Source organism: Rutidosis leptorrhynchoides, chromosome 4 (genome assembly GCF_046630445.1).
Source record: "Rutidosis leptorrhynchoides isolate AG116_Rl617_1_P2 chromosome 4, CSIRO_AGI_Rlap_v1, whole genome shotgun sequence".
NCBI classification, from domain to species: Eukaryota; Viridiplantae; Streptophyta; class Magnoliopsida; order Asterales; family Asteraceae; genus Rutidosis; species Rutidosis leptorrhynchoides.
In genome coordinates, this window is record NC_092336.1 from 479,621,625 (window position 1) to 479,640,539 (window position 18,915).

Consider the following 18,915-nt stretch of genomic DNA (forward strand, 5'->3'; position numbering starts at 1 on the left):
ATATTTATGAACGATAAAACTAGGTGTTAATGCCGAAATTATTGTTACCTCGAGGACATAAATTGAGAAACAACCCAAAACGCTTGAATTCATTTAAAATGGGATAGAAGAGAATAAAAAGGCAAAGAAAAGAATAAATAAAAGCTAAGTGTGGGGAGAATGTACCAAGTTATTCAATTAAAAACTATCTATCACATGTTTTTGTACAAGATTATTGCAGGTACTTTTGCTTTGGACGATACTAATCAGTTTTACCCTGTTTACTGTAATATATTTTAAAGAAAGATGGATCTACACGATGAATCAATTCCATCATTAAAAGGAAGTAAAGTCTTCCGAAAAAGAAACGCGCTTCTTGATTTAGGTCATGAAGTTATCGTCTAGACCAGCTGTAGGTTGACGAAAAATCTAGAAAAGTCATCTCTAAAATCAGCAGGAAATCCACGGACCTCAGCATCAAACAGGGTCGCCATGTGGTCAGATTTATCCTAACCATGAGAAGGATTTATCTCGTACAATGGGGGGGCACCGTGCAAATTAGCTTGATAAGACTAATGAATCAGATCCCCAGAAAGGATAATCTCCTTAAAGATTAAAAATCAGCTTTTAAGACTGATATTACTCAATCCTAGAGATTGACCTTAAAGATTGAGAATTCAAACTCATGGAATTCAATGATATCTAAACTCGAGCTTGAACGAGAAAATATTTTGATCAAAATTGCAAACCGATTTGTTTTCTGAAAATCCATTTTCAATGCGTTCATTACCATTGAACGTAAAATCCTAGGAATTCACCTGGAATTCATTAGGTCACCTGAACCAAATCGGGTGTCAACCGTAAGAACGGTGGTTGCATAGCATGGTCGGAGACAGGACCTTGTGCCAGATCGAAAAATCATAGGATGATCTTTACTATCGCTCCTACCAAGGATAGTTCTAGCATCCGACACGTTAAAAGACCATAATCATCTGCATGTCATGGGACATTGCCTTAACAGTTTCTTGTTCATCGCTTTCCTTTACAACCGGACGGTAGTTTGCCGAAAGGTAATATACGGAACAAGTAAACTGGATGTGTGCTTTCCGATACCGGGATAGCAGTGGATTACACGAACCTAAATGTTTTTAGCCAAAATATTGATCCACAAATATATTTTGCAACACCAATGGTGGATCAAATCAGAAAACTTATCTAGGGTAAAAGCTAGATTGAATTTTCAGAAGATCAAATGTTTTCATAAAGATCCTATTTCCTAAAGGATCTAAATTTTTATAGTCATGTGGGACTGTAAACCGCCTTTCAAATGTGCACTTTTCTTTGGAAACCGAAAGTAAATCGGCTATTTGATTGCAAGTGTCGTTGACCTAAACCCGAGGCAACTGTGGATGACACACCCACCTTTAACCATCATTACTGTCATTGTTTATACCGCTATATCAAAATCACTGATGTACAAAATGTGATGAATAAAAAAGTGATTCATGTATGTTTTTATTTCAAGTTCTGTATTGCTTGAGGACAAGCAACGCTCAAGTGTGGGGATATTTGATAGTGCTCCAAATGAACATATATTTAGTAGCAATATCGTTCCAATATGTAAAGTTTTTAAATGTAATTTCCTTATTTTTAGTTGTAATAGTTAAATAAATAAGTGCGAAGACGAAAGACGCAAATCGCTCGAAAATGAAGATTTAAAGACAAAAACAAAGATTTGAAAGACCAAAACGTCCAAAAAGCTCAAATGTACAAGATACAATTCAAAAGGTTCAATTTATTGATGAGAAACGTCTAAAAATGACAAGAGTACAAGTTACAAAACGCAAAGTACAAGATATTAAATTATACGAAAGGACGTTCGAAAATCCAGAACCGGTACCCGAGCCAACTATCAACGCTCGACGCAACGGAGCTGAAAGTACAAGTCAACTATGCACAAGAATATAATATAATATTTAAATAATTCATAATAAGAATAATAATAAATAATAAAAAGTTGTTAATTGAGCATAGTTAAGGGGTCATAAGTGAAAATTTCAAATCAACATTTGCCTATAAAATGGAATTCACGTAGTAATGAAAAAGAACACCTTTCTTCATATTTCTTTCTCTCTTCTGTAATATGTAATATATATTTATATTATAATTTTAATATAAGTTAATTTTAATAATAAAGTTATGGTTTAGTTGGGTTATTGTAAGAAATGTTTTACGGGTTTTAAGTCGAAATTCTGTCCGTGCAACGCTACGCGATTAATCACCACTGTAAGCTATGTTCTTCCTTTTTAAATTAATGTATCGTAACTAAGTTATTATTATGCTTATTTGAGCCGAAGTAATCGTGATGTTGGGCTAAAATATTAAGAAGGGGTTATTGAACTTTGGACCATAATTAAGGTTTGGGCAAAAGACCGACACTTGTGGAAATTGAACTATTGACTATTAATAGATGGGGGGTATTGTCTAATTGAGTGACAACTCATTGGAGTCTGTCGAACCTATCTTCAAATTAATTAACCTAATAATTAATAATGATTATGGTTGTCCTATTTAGTGACGTTCATATGGAATCTGTTATAATCATTTAATTAATCAATTGGGTTGGGTAATTGATTATTCAAACTGATCAAGTGGGTAAATTAATATTCATATCTAATCAAAACAGGGGTGGATTACATACAGTGATAACTGGTGTAATTGTTGACAGAAGTGATAACTGCGTCACAGTTTAAATCCTTAATCAGTTGGAATATTTGACTTCGGGTATAAGGGTAATTTGACGAGGATACTCGCACTTTATATTTATGACCGATGGACTATTATGGACAAAAACCAGATAGATGTATCAAATAAACCAGGACAAAGGACAATTAACCCATGGTAATAAATTAAAATCAACACGTCAAACATCATGATTACGAAAGTTTAAATAAGCATAATTCTTTTATTATATTTCTCATCGTATCTTTATTTACTGTCATTTTATTACTCGCAATTTTATTTACTGTCATTTTATTTATTGTCATTATTTTACGAACTTTAATTATCGTCATTTATCTTTACGCTTAAAATATAGAATCGACAAACCGGTCATTAAACGGTAAAACCCCCATTTTATAATAATATTACTACTTATATAATTATATATATTTTGTATAAATATAGTTAAAAATATAGTAAGTATCACCAGCTCCCTGTGGAACGAACCGGACTTACTAAAAACTACACTACTCTACGATTAGGTACACTGCCTATAGTGTTGTAGCAAGGTTTAGGTATATCCCATCCGTAAATTAATAAAACTTGTGTCATATTTTGTAGTATTTCCTAGTAAAAATAATACTATTTCGTACCCTCACGCTACATCATCACCCATTGGATTGAGAAGATGGAGTCAGTGCTTAGTATTAGTAACTGTGCTCAATCTAACTGGGTAAAGTTTGGTACTTCCACACTGGAAGGTAAAGCCTTGACCTGGTGGAATTCTATTGCTCGACCTATGGGTCTCGAGGCTGCTCATGCCATCCCTTGGGAAGACATCAAAACCCGTATGACTGCTGAGTATTGTCCCGATAATGAAGTTAAGAAGATGGAGGCAGAGTTATGGGATCTAAAGGTTATTGGGACTGATCTTGCTACTTATACCAACCGCTATTTGGAATTGATTCTGCTGTATCCGGGAATGGTCCCAACTGAAAGGAAGAAAATCGACCGTTATGTTAAGGGTCTTTCTGAAAATATTCAAGCTAGCGTTCATGCTTCCAAACCCCCAACTTTGTAAGAGACCATTAATATGGCAAATGATCTCATGGATCAATTTACTCAACGGAATGCTGCTGAAGTGAAATCTGGGGATAATAAGAGGAAGTGGACTGGAAATTCTAACTCACAGTCCTCCAAAAAGCAGGATGTTTCTGGAAAGGGGTATCAAGGAAAGGCTCCTTACTGTTCAAGGTGTGAGAGACACCATGAGGGAAGATGCACCGTGACTTGTGGAAAGTGCAAGAAAATAGGGCACCTGACCAAGAACTGCTGGTCAAAGACTACTGGTACCGCAAATCCTCCTGCTACTAATAACGGTGCCGTGAAGACATGTTATGAGTGCGGTCAAAAGGGGCATTTTAGAAATGAATGTCCAAACAAGAAAGGACCAGAGAAAGGAAGAGGAAGAGCATTTAATATCAATGCTAACGAGGCTCGTGAGGACCCCGACTTGGTTACTGGTACGTTTCTTCTAAACAATCACATTGTTTCAGTATTGTTTAAAGGTGGTGCAAATAGAAGTTTCGTATCTATAGAATCTAGTTGCATGCTCGACAAAACCCATGTACCCATAGACACTAAGTACTGTATTGAACTGGTAAACGGTAAACTTATGAAGGCTAATAAAATCTACAAAGACTGTACCTTAGTTTTGGAAGGAATACCATTTTTGGTGGACCTGATGCCTATTGAAATAGGAAGTTTTGACGTAGTAATAGGAATGGATTGGTTGTCTAAGAATAGAGCCGAAGTCGTATGTTTCGAGAAGGCGATTCGTATACCCCTTGATGATGGGGAAAATTTGATGGTTTATGGAGATAAAACTGACGTAAAACTTAACCTGATTTCATGCATGAAGGCACGAAAGTATCTAAGGAAAGGTTATCAAGCTATCCTAGCACATGTGAAAAAGATCGAAACCGAAGAAAGTTTAATTGAAGATGTTCCGATCGTTAGAGAATTCCCAAATGTCTTTCCCGAAGAACTACCTGGTCTTCCACCTCATAGATAAGTAGAATTCCAAATTGATCTCGTACCCGGAGCTGCACCAGTTGCACGAACACCATATAGACTGGCACCATCGGAACTAAAAGAGTTGTCCAACCAATTGCAAGAATTGTTGGATAGAGGTTTCATCCGACCGAGCTCATCTCCATGGGGAGCCCCCATTCTCTTTGTCAAAAAGAAGGATGGATCCCTACGAATGTGTATCGACTATCGTGAGTTGAATAAGTTAACTATCAAGAACAGGTATCCACTACCGAGAATCGATGATCTATTCGACCAACTATAAGGGTCATCTGTATACTCTAAGATCGATTTGAGATCTGGTTATCACCAATTGAGGGTGAAGAGTGAAGATATCTCCAAGACAGCGTTTAGAACTCGCTATGGCCATTACGAATTTCTAGTGATGCCATTCGGGCTAACAAATGCTCCTGCAGTATTTATGGACCTTATGAATCGTGTATGCAAGCCCTATCTGGACAAGTTTGTAATCGTGTTCATCGATGACATCTTGGTATACTCGAAGAGTAAAGTGGAACATGAGCAACATCTGAGATTACTATTGGAACTACTCGAGAAGGAACAATTGTACGCAAAGTTTTCAAAGTGCGAGTTTTGGCTATCAAAGGTACAATTCCTTGGTCACGTGGTTAGTAGCCAAGGGATACAAGTGGATCCAGCGAAGATTGAATCTATTAGAAACTGGGAAGCACCTAAGACGCCAACCCAAGTGCGACAATTTTTAGGTCTTGCTGGTTATTATAGGAGATTCATTGAAGGTTTCTCAAAGATTGCATGACCATTGACCGCCTTGACATACAAGGGTAAGAAATATGAGTGGTCCGATGTGCATGAAGCTGCTTTCCAACTTCTAAAACAGAAGTTAACATCTGCTCCTATCCTGTCCCTACCCGAAGGAAACGATGACTTTGTCTTATACTATGACGCATCCCGCCAAGGTTTTGGATGTGTCTTGATGCAACGTCAAAAGGTCATTGCTTACGCCTCCCGTCAACTAAAAATCCACGAACAAAACTACACCACACATGATTTAGAACTTGGTGCTGTGGTCTTCGCACTTAAAATGTGGAGACACTATCTTTATGGAACCAAGTGTACCATCTTTACTGATCATAAGAGTTTGCAGCAAATTTTGAACCAGAAACAACTCAACATGAGGCAACGACGCTGGGTTGAGTTATTAAATGATTATAATTGCAACATCCGATACCACCCTGGTAAAGCAAATGTAGTGGCTGACGCCCTAAGCCGAAAAGAAAGGGCTAAACCTTTACGAGTTAGAGCTTTAAATCTGATTGTCCATACCAATTTGACTACACAAATTCGAGATGCCCAACTTGAAGCGCTTAAAGAAGAAAATAAGAAGGAAGAATCTCTTAGAGGTTTAGACAAGCAGTTCGAAATTAAAGGAGATGGAACTCGTTACTTTGCTGGAAGAATTTGGGTCCCAAGAATTGGGGAAGTAAGAAAGAAAGTGCTTGATGAGGCACATAAGACAAGGTATTCGATTCACCCAGGCGCCAACAAGATGTATCATGATTTAAAAATGTTATATTGGTGGCCTGGAATGAAAGCGGATATTGCCACATATGTATGCATGTGCTTGACTTGCTCTAAGGTTAAAGCTGAACACCAGAAACCTTCTGGACTACTGGAACAGCCTGAGATTCCCGAGTGGAAGTGGGAATGAATTACCATGGATTTTATTACCTAGTTGCCTAAGACCGCGAATGGTTATGATACGATTTGGGTGATTGTTGACCGTCTTACCAAATCATCTCACTTTTTACCGATGAAGGAAACTGACAAGATGGAAAAGCTTGCTCAGTTGTATTTGAAGGAAATTGTTTCAAGGCATGGTGTGCCTGTTTCTATTATTTCGGATCGAGATAGCCATTTTATTTCTAGATTCTGGAAGTCGTTACAAGAAGCTTTGGGGACGCAGTTAGACATGAGTACTGCTTACCATCCTCAGACAGATGGACAAAGTGAGAGAACGATTCAAACGCTCGAGGATATGTTACGAGCCTGTGTTATTGATTTTGGTAAAAGATGGGATCGATTCCTACCATTAGCTGAGTTTTCTTATAATAACAGTTACCATTCAAGTATCCAAGCTGCACCGTTCGAGGCACTCTATGGGCGAAAATGTAGATCGCCGATCTATTGGAATGAAGTGGGTGACCGACAATTGACTGGACCCGAAATCATCCACGAGACAACCGAGCATGTTGTAAAGATTAAACAAAGGCTAGAGACGGCCCGAAGTCGTCAAAAGAGCTATGCCAACGTTCGAAGGAAAGACTTAGAATTTCAAGTTGGGGATAGAGTTATGCTAAAGGTGTCACCTTGGAAAGGTGTAATACGCTTCGGCAAACGAGGAAAGCTGATCCCAAGATATGTGGGGACTTTTATGATCATCGAATGTATTGGGCCAGTGGCCTATCGACTAAAATTACCTGAACAACTCGCTGGAATACACGATACGTTTCACGTGTCGAATTTGAAAAAGTGCTTAGCAAACGAGGACCTTATCATACCACTTGATGAAATCCAAGTTGACGACAAACTGAACTTTATTGAAAAACCCGCAGAAATCATTGACCGAAACGTCAAAGGACTTCGTCAAAGTAGAATACCAATCGTCAAAGTTTGATGGGACGCACTTCGAGGACCCGAGACCACGTGGGAATGTGAAGATCACATGAGAGAGAAATATCCTCATTTATTTGCAAACGAAACGCCAGATGACGGCAACGACCAAATTTCGGGACGAAATTTCTAATAACGGGTAGGTACTATAACACCCCAACTTTTTCGATTATTTTTATACGAACGAATTTGAAACTTAGGTAGTCCAACTAATACATGTTCGATTAGAAAACCCAAAACTAATGAAAGTAACGAAATGGGTAACGAGGTTACCTAAACCTACGATCATGGATCATCGTCATCAATAAAAATTTAACGAAGGATTAACGCAAATAAATTGTGCAGGGACTAAAACGCACATTAATTTAGTAAAAATATATATATATATATAATTAAAATCGGCTATAAAAAAAATATAAAAGTTTCAAGTACATAGTCATCCCAAACTTGTCCCCACTTTGTCCTCTATCTATACCCACTTTCAATTATAAGTATAACCCATTTAATCAAAACCCATATTCAAAAACAAACTAAAAAAAATGAATATGGGATAGGTAGTCGGCCAAGGTTGCTGTACAACAAATTGTCACTTGATTTTTAAATTTGCTATCCTAAAACAAATCCACATCCTACCCTAAACTAACTTGAACTCAATCCCAAAATTTGAGGAATTGAAACCTAACTCAAACTCTAACTTTCTACCCTATAAATATACACAAAACTCACCATTTAACTCATAAAATCACCCTCAAAAGCCCCTGCTTCCTTTTTGCTGTTGTGAGAAAAACCCAAACAACCATCACCTTCGGCTACTTCCCCACCACCCTCATAACAACCCTCGACCACCACCAACACACAAGCCATTGCAAGCTGCTGCTGTTCGTCGGACTTCCACACCCGCACCATCGATTGTACGATTACTGTTGCTACTGTTTACGGTTGCCAACGCCAAACCAAAACCCTTTTGTTGTTGTTGCTGTTCGATGAGCTAAACCATCAACAAAGTCGAATGTGATCGACTATTTGCTGCTGCTGTTGCTGTTTTCCGGTCGAGCTTCGACTGCCGCAAACACCCGATCATCTCTCTTTCGTTGTTTAAACCAAAGGTATAAGCTTTTATCCAAGCTTTTGATTAATACTTCAAGTATTATGCCATGTTATACATGTTATAATTAAGAATTAAGAATTAAAGCAATATGTATATATAGTAATAAAACAAAACTGGATGCTGTTGTAACTTCCATGAAACAAAACGATGAAGATACATGATTTAATTAAAGGTTACAGTTTAGCCCTCCATCTATGGTTATGATCAAAAATTAAATAAGTAGATTCCTAGAATTACCGATTACCCCCTTGATATACCACATTAATGTAAAACAAGTCCTTAATTGGTTATTGATTTTTATTTATTAATATGTAAGTGTAAAAAAAATATAAATGATATATGTACATACTTATCGATCTAACAGTATGGTTTGACACTTTAATTTTAGATATGAGTATAAATTTATATATTTGTAATATCTATCTATATATATTTTTTTTAAAGAAGAAAAAAAAAGAAACTTGTAATGATAATGAATGAAAGTATTAAGATTTTAAAAAAAAAGTATGAATAAAATTATATCATTATAAATATTATCATGGAAAGTAGGAAGATTATTTAGAAGACATTATTGAATTATTAAGTGATAATGAATTTGTGATAGGAATGAGAAGTTAATGGTAATGAACATGATAATATTATGAAGTTAATATTATTAAGTATCAGTTATGAATTAAACTTTAAAGATAATACTTACATTAACGAATATGATTAAATATGGATATTATTGCTATAATGTATTATGTTGATAAAGATTTGATAAAATATGGATATTGTATATATGAAACACATAGATATATATATGGAAGATTATGTTCATGCGTATATGTAGATATACATGTATACATGAGTGCACGCATGTATTAATGTAGATACATATATACGTTATTCATAATTAGAAGTATATGTGTATGTGTGTAAATATATACATGGAAAAAAAATAAACAAGTGATGTATTCCTATACTCACTAGAACATACGTGGAATTAAAAATCACAAACAAATAACGTATGACTTTTGCGAGACTCACCGCTACTTACGGTTATGGATGGTGTATAGGTTGCCAGTTTAGGATAAGGTTGTGGATCTCGAATGTCACGACTTAAAGTCGGATCAAGAGTCCTGACCCCTGGTTACATCTGGCTGTCCATTGCCTTACTTGATAGCAACGAGGATCATTTGAGTTATGCAACATCTAAACTGTGGGAATGATTAGCATTGTAAACTCTAGAAAGGACACCGGTAATATATATGAACATATATATCAAACACATAACTATTATGACGATGATGATGACCATGATGATCCAACTAACTTAAACCCTAATGGTGATAGGTTGACAATTTTGGACTACCGCTGCTACTTGCTATCACACTGTTACTGTGCTCATAAGGTGAGTCATAGCCCCAACTTTTTAACTATTTTATAAACTGCTTTCGGGGTGAGAATACATGTCTTTTTCTGTTTTACAAGTAGACGCAAGTGCTAAACTTACATTTTATGCTGAGTTATAACCGAAAATCCCTTAGCTTTGGTAACTAGTAGCTATCAGTTAATGAACTGGTGGGCGCGAATAGGTGTATATGGATCCATAGGGCTTGACATCCCCGTCCGTCCGGGTTAGAAACTAACCTAAACTTAACGGGCGTATGCTATTTGAGATGGTACATTTTGGTTAGGTGTGAATAACAACAGGGGTACTAAACGAACGTTAAGGCTTAGTTACCGGGTGCTCAAACTTATAGAATCTTTTTAAATTTTTAAAGGTGCTTGCGAGCATGCAAATGAAATCTTGTGGTCTATACTCTACACTTTATACTACTTAAACCTATGATTCACTCAACCTTTGTGTTGACGTTTTTACATGTTTATTCTCAGGTAATTAGGGAATGCTTCCGCTCTAGCTAGTAAGGCAGTAGAGGTCATGCATTGGAAATGAAGATTTGTTTAAACTTTGATAGTGGCATTATGTCTTTTCATTTTTAAATACATTTGGTTTGATTAGTACTTTGTTGGTTTTCTTTAAGTATTGTAAACGTTTGGTTTTTATGAATAAAATGCCACTATTGTTTTTAAAACGTTGCATATAGCTTGCATCAATCAGACTTTGACCTCTGGTAATACAGCACGTCATTGCCTCATTTTGACGGGGTATTACATAAACCATCCATAACCTGAATGGGGGTTGTTAAGCCCAATAGATCTATCTTTAGGATTCGCGTCAATTAGGGGCCATTTCCCTAATTCTTAGGCTACCAGACTTGAAGGGAGATATTCGGTTTAATAATCCAACCATAGAATGTAGTTTTGCGTACTTGTGTCTATTTTGTAAAATATTTGTAAAGCTGCATGTATTCTCATCCCAAAATATTAGATTTTAAAAGTGGGACTATAACGTACTTTCACAGATTTTTACTTCGTCGGGAAGTAAGACTTGGCCACTGCTCGATTCACAAATCTATAACAAATATGTACATATATATCAAAGTATGTTCAAAATATATTTACAACATTTTTAATACGTTTTACTGTTTTGAGTTTATTAAGTCAGCTGTCCTCGTTAGTAACCTGCAACTAGTTGTCCACAGTTAGATGTACAGAAATAAATCGATATATATTATCTTGAATCAATCCACGACCCAGTGTATACACGTCTCAGGCTATATCACAAATCAAAGTATATATATTTTTGGAATCAACCTCAACCCTGTATAGCTAACTCCAACATTACTGCATATAGAGTGTCTATGGTTGTTCCAAATAATATATATACATGGGTCGATATGATATGTCAAAACATTTCCCTACGTGTCTATCGTATCCCAAGATTACATAATATATTAGAATACATGTATAATACAATATGAGTTAGCTAGGACATGATTAATAGAGATTTGTTATAATATTTCCCGTAGCTACAACAATCAAAAAATATCCAATCTTGTTTTACCCATAACTTCTTCGTTTTAAATCCGTTTTGTGTGAATCAAATTGCTATGGTTTCATATTGAACTCTAATTTATGAATCTAAACAGAAAAAGTATAGGTTTATAGTCAAAAATATAAGTTACAAGTCATTTTTGTAAGAGGTAGTCATTTCAGTCGAAAGAACGACGTCTTGATGACCATTTTGAAAAACATACTTCCACTTTGAGTTTAACCATAATTTTTTGATATAGTTTCGTGTTCATAAGAAAATCATTTTCCCAGAAGAACAACTTTTAAATCAAATTTTATCATAGTTTTTAATTATCAAACCCAAAACAGCCCGCGGTGTTACTACGACGGCGTATGTCCAGTTTTACGATGTTTTTCGTGTTTCCAGGTTTTAAATCATTAAGTTAACATATCATATAGAAATAGAACATGTGTTTAGTTGATTTTAAAAGTCAAGTTAGAAGGATTAACTTCTGTTTGCGAACAAGTTTAGAATTAACTAAACTATGTTCTAGTGATTACAAGTTTAAACCTTCGAATAAGATAGCTTTATATGTATGAATCAAATGATATTATGAACATCATTACTACCTCAAGTTTTGTGGATAAACCTACTGGAAAATAGAAAAATGGATCTAGCTTCAAAGGATCCTTGGATGGCTTGAAAGTTCTTGAAGCAGAATCATGACACGAAAACAAGTTCAAGTAAGGTTTCCACTCGAAATAAGATTGTTATAGTTATAGAAATTGAATCAAAGTTTGAATATGAGTATTACCTTGAATTAGAAAGATATCTTACTATAAATAAAAAAGATTTTTTGAGATTGGATGATCACTTGAAATGGATTTGCAAGATTGGAAGTAAGCTAGCAAGATTTCTTGAATTATTCTTGAATGGTTGTTTTTATGATGATTGAAGCTTGTAATTGAAGGTAAAAGATGGTGAAAATGCTTGGAGATGATCAAGTATGATGTTAGGAGTATTTTGAGAGAGAATTTGGAGTGTAAGTATTAGAAAATGGAATGGAAAAATAGGGTGAAATCATAAAAACGAAATTACTTGTTATAAAGAAAAAAAATCCTTAAGTTTGTTTTTATCTCATTAGTCATACAAGTTGTTAAATAGTGGTTCCACATATTTTTGACTCTAAGATGGCTGTTAAGAATGAATGATTAAAGGTGTATATACCAATAGTAAATACATCTAGAAGCTGTGTATTGTACGAGTACAAATACGGGTGTACACGAGTAGAATTGTTGATGGAAACGAATGAGAATGTAATTTTGAGCATTTTTGCTAAGTAGAAATACTTTGATATATGTCTTGAAGTCTTTCAAAAGTGTATTAATACATCTTAATACACTACATGTATATACATTTTAAATGAGTCGTTAAGTCACCGTTAGTCATTACATGTAAGTGTTGTTTTAAGACCTTTAAGTTAACGATCTTGTTAAATGCAATTAATTCATTGTTATTATACTTAAATGAGATGTTAAATTATTACATTATCATGATATTATAATGTATGAATATATCTTAATATGATATATATATATATATATATATATATATATATATATATATATATATATATATATATATATATATACATTAAATTGTCGTTACAATGATAATCGTTACATATATGCCTCGTTTCGAAATTCTTAAGTTAGTAGTCTTGTTTTACATATGTAGTTCATTGTAAACACACTTAATGATATACTTAATTATCATTTTATCATGTTAAACATAGTGTATCAATATCTTAATATGATTCATATGTATTTAGCACGACGTTGTTATAACGATAATCGTTATATATATCGTTTCGAGTTTCTTAATTCAATAAACTCATTTTTATGTATATCACTCATTGTTAATATACTTAGTGAGATACTTACTTATCATAGTCTCATGTTAACCATATATATATATCCATATATATATCATCATGTAGTTTTTTTACAAATTTTTAACGTTCGTGAATCGCCGGTCAACTTGGGTGATCAATTGTCTATATGAAGCACATTTCAAATAATCAAGTCTTAACAAATTTGATTGCTTAGTATGTTGGAAACATTTAGTCATACAAATATAGTTTTCATTTAATATATAACATGAAAAAGTTCGAATCACTACACAAATGACATTTATATCAAAATAATCAAGTTCATGAGTTTCAAACTTAAAAAGTCTACTTTGATGCTCAAAAATCATGTTTAGGATCAAAGTTTGGATCATTTAGCAACCTAAATATGTTACACTACTTAATTTAGTAATAATTCATAACAAAAATCGGCCATAACCTTTTTATATCAAAAAGCCCCAAATTACTCAAGAACACAAACCATAGATTTCTAAATTTTTTGAAGTTTAAGGCTTCAAATCATGACAAATAGCATCAATCTAGGTTATACAAGCATAATATACTAACAATTTAACTCTAATTAAGCTAGAAATCATCAAAATTAAATTAAGAAAATTAATTATAATTATCACAAAAATTAGAAAATTTATGAGTTTAGGGGTAAAATTTTTACCTTTTTGCTCCTCAATCTGAAGAAAGGCATGATTGAAACGGATTATAGTAAGAAATTTCTTGAATTTTGGTTAAAAATTGAAGATTTGAGGAGTGTTTGTGGGTGTTTGCTCGTATGTGTGTGTGTGTGTGTGTGTGTGTGTGTGTGTGTGTATTTTGTGAGACAGAGAGCAGCTCGACTGATTTTTTAATCCTGTCCAGCTTTTTGGTCACATGCGATCGCATGGGGTGCATTTTTTTTTTTAAACCTTTAACTTAAAAAACAACTAATTATTTAGTTTTAAAATTTTGTGTTCCTTGATATTTAGAATGAGGTTGTTTCGGTACGTTCACCTAGTTCGTCCCTCGCCAAAATTTTAAAATTTTCCATTTTTAAAGCGTTGTTTTAAAAGCAAATATTTTTGAGTTTTTTAAATGTTTTTGGCATACTTTAAATCAATAAGATTAGAATAATGATAACAAAATTTGTCGTCCTGCCCTTGGGTAAAGCAATTTCGGTTCAACGACCTAATCTTCAACTCACGATGAATTTTAGATATCAAATTTTTAACTTAATGAAATAAAGTAAATTTTTGTTTTTAAATTCACACCAAACTTAAATTTTAAAATGCATTTTTTTATATAAATATTATTACTTTTTCAAACTTACATTTAAAATAATATAGTTATATATTAATTTTAAAAACAAGGTAAAAATAAAAATAAAAATCTTTTTGGTCTTTTATCCCACTTTAATCAATCAATTATTAACAAAAATATACGTCCCTCTTTTGAGTAAAGTAATTTCGGCTATATTACCTAGTTTTACTTCTGACGAATTTCTGAAATATTTTGGATTGATTGATTAAAGATATTTATACCTTATGAATAAACGGTAAATTTCGCAGTGATGAATTAAATTTTTGTATGATATCAATAATTTCGGTTTATTATACCTAATTTTATTGAATATCAATTTAATACTTTATAGCGAACGATTCAGCGTTTATTATCAAAAGGTTCAAAGCAATAAATAAAAATAAAAATAAAAACTGTACATACTTACCTGTGAGATAGAATTCTCATAGACCTGCTTTAGTCGACTCATAGGAGAGTCATTCGATTTGGTTTTCCATAGCTACATAGGCGTAACCTCGATTTTTCAATAACTTTTCTTCTAAACATATGAACGGTCCTTCTCTGCATAAAGTAACGAACTCCGTATTGGAATGTGTCTGATTGTTCGAACATTTCCCTTCGTGTGACCATTTTCCGCATTTATGACATCTTTTAAGGTGTTGTGCTCTTCTTTTTGTTGCGAATTTTGATTTTCCTTTACCAAAATGTGTCTTATGATGATCTTTCCTGAGTTCTTTCCTCACTTCGTCCATTTTGCCTCTTATGAATGATACCAGTTCACTCGAGAATGTGTTATTATTATGTTTAGTAATCATGGCGTGTAGTAGTAGACCATGGTTCAAATCAAAGGAATTCTTCATCTCGTAAAACTTAAAAACACAAAAATTCAGAATGGAGGGAGAAGACTAGTTCTTTAGGATCTGCTAGGGAAAGACCATTCGGATTCCATTTTCCAGAACTACACGAAAACAGAAAATCTAACTCTAGACAGCATTATATTATCCTTTAAAATATTTGAATCTCCCCACACTTAGTTAGTTATGGTATCGAAATTGTGATTAACTTCATTATTATTTTCAATTGGAACATCAACAACATGCATATCTCTGACTTTTGCTTCAAGCCATTTGTTGATTTCCTCTATAACATTCACAAATTCAATTAACATCGTCTTTTCTTTAGGCGACAAATTGGATACTAATCGGTTACATAACTTAAAGTTCCCCTTAATCCTAGCATCTTGAATCCGTTTATAAAGTTTCTTCGTTAAACTGTTAAAAACGGGTTCATCTAATTTCGTATCAACAACGGGGTTCTTTGTTATCAGGTCATCATTGGGTGTTGCTTCATCTTCCCCACACTTAGGCATTTTTATTGGTTCAACAGTTTTGGTTGGTGAAGATTGAAACTTTCGATTCACAAAGGTGACCGATTTGTCACCATCCCTAAGTGTCATTCTACCTTCTCTTACATCAAAGAACGCCTCGGTGGTTGCTAAAAATGGGCAACCTAAAATTAGAGGAATATTAAGGTCTTCCTCTATATTAATAACTATGAAATTTGCAACAAAGGTCAAACTTTCCATTTTAACAAGTAAATTGTTGGCAATTCCAACCGGGTGTTTAATGATTTGATCAAATAATTGAACACCTATTCTGGTTGGTCTTAATTTACCCACACCTAATCTTTTGTATAAGGAAAGAGGCATAACGTTTGCACTTGCTCCTAAATCTGCGAGCCCATTATACATAGCACCATCATTAAGCAAGCTAGAAATGATAAATTCACCTGGGTCTCCTACTTTAGTAAGTAGAGTTGGTTTGTTAACCTTTTTCGGGTGATCTTTTCTTGGTTCTTTCACTTCTACTTAAACTTCTTGTTCACATTTTTCTTCGTTTCTTGGAATGGGAGGTTTATATAGAAATTCTTCTTCATCACTCCAATTTGAAGCTTCCCCATCTTCCAATTTTGGTTTTTCATATGTTGTTGACAACATATTTATGTTTTCATTCTGAGGGTTTTCTTGGGTGGTGAAATTCCATCGGACCATGTATGTAATGTTTAACTCCGTAACCATTAACTTTAAATTCAATCCCATTTGAATTTATTAACTCTACTGTTCCGTTTGGGAAAACTCTTTTGACTATGAATGGTCTAGACCATCTTGATTTCAACTTTCCAGGAAATAGCTTGAATCGTGAATTGAAAAGAAGGACTATGTCTCATTCCTTAAATTCTTTTGAACTTCTAATTCTTTTATCATGCCATTTCTTCGTTCTTTCCTTATAGATTAACGAATTTTCATATGCATCATGTCTTAATTCTTCTAATTCATTTAATTGACTTAACCTTAGACGACCGGCTTCATGCTAATCAAGATTACATGTCTTCAAAGCCCAAAATGCTTTGTACTCAATTTCTACTAGAAGGTGACATGCTTTTCTGTAAACAAGTTTAAAAGGTGTGGTTCCAATTGGAGTTTTGTAGGCTGTTCTAAAAGCCCAGAGTGCATCCTCCAATTTCATGGACCATTCCTTCGGATTTGACCCTACAGTTTTCTCTAGAATATGTTTTAATGCTCGGTTGGTATTTTCAACTTGTCCACTTGTTTGTGGATGATAAGCGGTGGAGATTTTATGAGTTACTCCATATCTTTTGAGAACTTTCTCAAGTTGATTATTACAAAAATGAGTACCCCGATCGCTTATTAAAGCTTTCGGTGTTCCGAACCTTGCGAAAAGATGTTTTAAGAAGTTGACTACTGATAGTTATGCGAGGTGTATATAAAATAGCTTATATTTTTACAGGAAAAACTATTAAATACGATACAATTTTACACAAGATATTTATTTATTTATAGAATGGATATAATTAAAAATTGCTACAACACTTATAGGCAGTGTACCTAATCGTACAGTAGTGTAGTTTTTAGTAAGTCCGGTTCGTTCCACATGGAATCTTTAAACAAAGCTTAACGCTATATTAGTTTTATTTTATAAAAATACAAATATATATAAGTAATATTGTTGTTATAAAGGGGGGTTTTTACCGTTTAATGACCGGTTTGTCGATTTTAAAAACTTTAGTCATAGTTAAAACCTAATGTAAAATAATAAAAATAAATATAACTTAATTTAAAGCGTAAAGTAAATAACGATAAGGAAATTGCGATAAATAAAAGTGCCATAAAATAAAATTACGATAATTAAAAAGTACGATAATTAAAAGTGCAATTAAATACAATGGCAATAAATAAAAGTGCGATAATTAGAAGTGCAATTAAATATAAAATAAAGGAAATTAAATATGAAATAAAAGAATTATGCTTATTTAAACTTCCGTAATCATGATGTTTGACGTGTTGATTTTAGTTTTATGCCCATGGGTTAATTGTTCTTTGTCCTGGATTATTTAATATGTCCGTCTGGTTTTTGTCCATAGCAGTCCATCAGTCATAAATATAAAGTGTGAGTGTCCTCGTCAACTTATCTTTATACCCGAAGTTAAATATTCCAACTAATTGAAGACTTAAACTGTAACAAGGTTTTATTACTTTGTTTAATAATTACACCAGGATATCGACTGCGTGTAACCCAAGGTTTTAATACTTTGTTATCAATTATGCCAAGTGTCCTTGTACATAATTTCACCCTTGTTTTAATAATTCCATAGATAGACTATTAATCCATTCCCGTGTCTGGTAAAATGAACGATTATTCGTACATATAAATACCCCGCCCATCGTGTCCGATCGAGTGTATATGGTTATTTATAGGGACGTCCAATTGTAAATCTTTATATTAAAATTAACAAACTATCATTTAGTTAAACAAATATAAAGCCCATTAATAGCCCATAGTCTAATTTCCACAAGTGTCGTTCTTTTGTCCAAACCCCAATTATGGTACAAAGCCCAATTACCCAATTTTAATATTTTTAGCCCAACATCATGATTACTTCGGATTAAATAAGCATAATAATAACTTAGCTACGAGACATTAATGAAAATAATATAAACATAACTTACAATGATTAAAAATAGCGTAGCGTTACACGGACAGAATTTTGACTTACACCCTTACAACATTTGCTAACATACCCTTATTATTAGGATTTAAAATTAAAATTAAAATTAAAATATAAATTATATATATATATATTTACGTATATATTGAGAGAGAGATAGATTTTAGGATATTAAAAACGATCAGAATTCGTTGGGTTTTATAGGCAGTTTCAGAAATTGGGGCTCCGGGACTCGCGGCA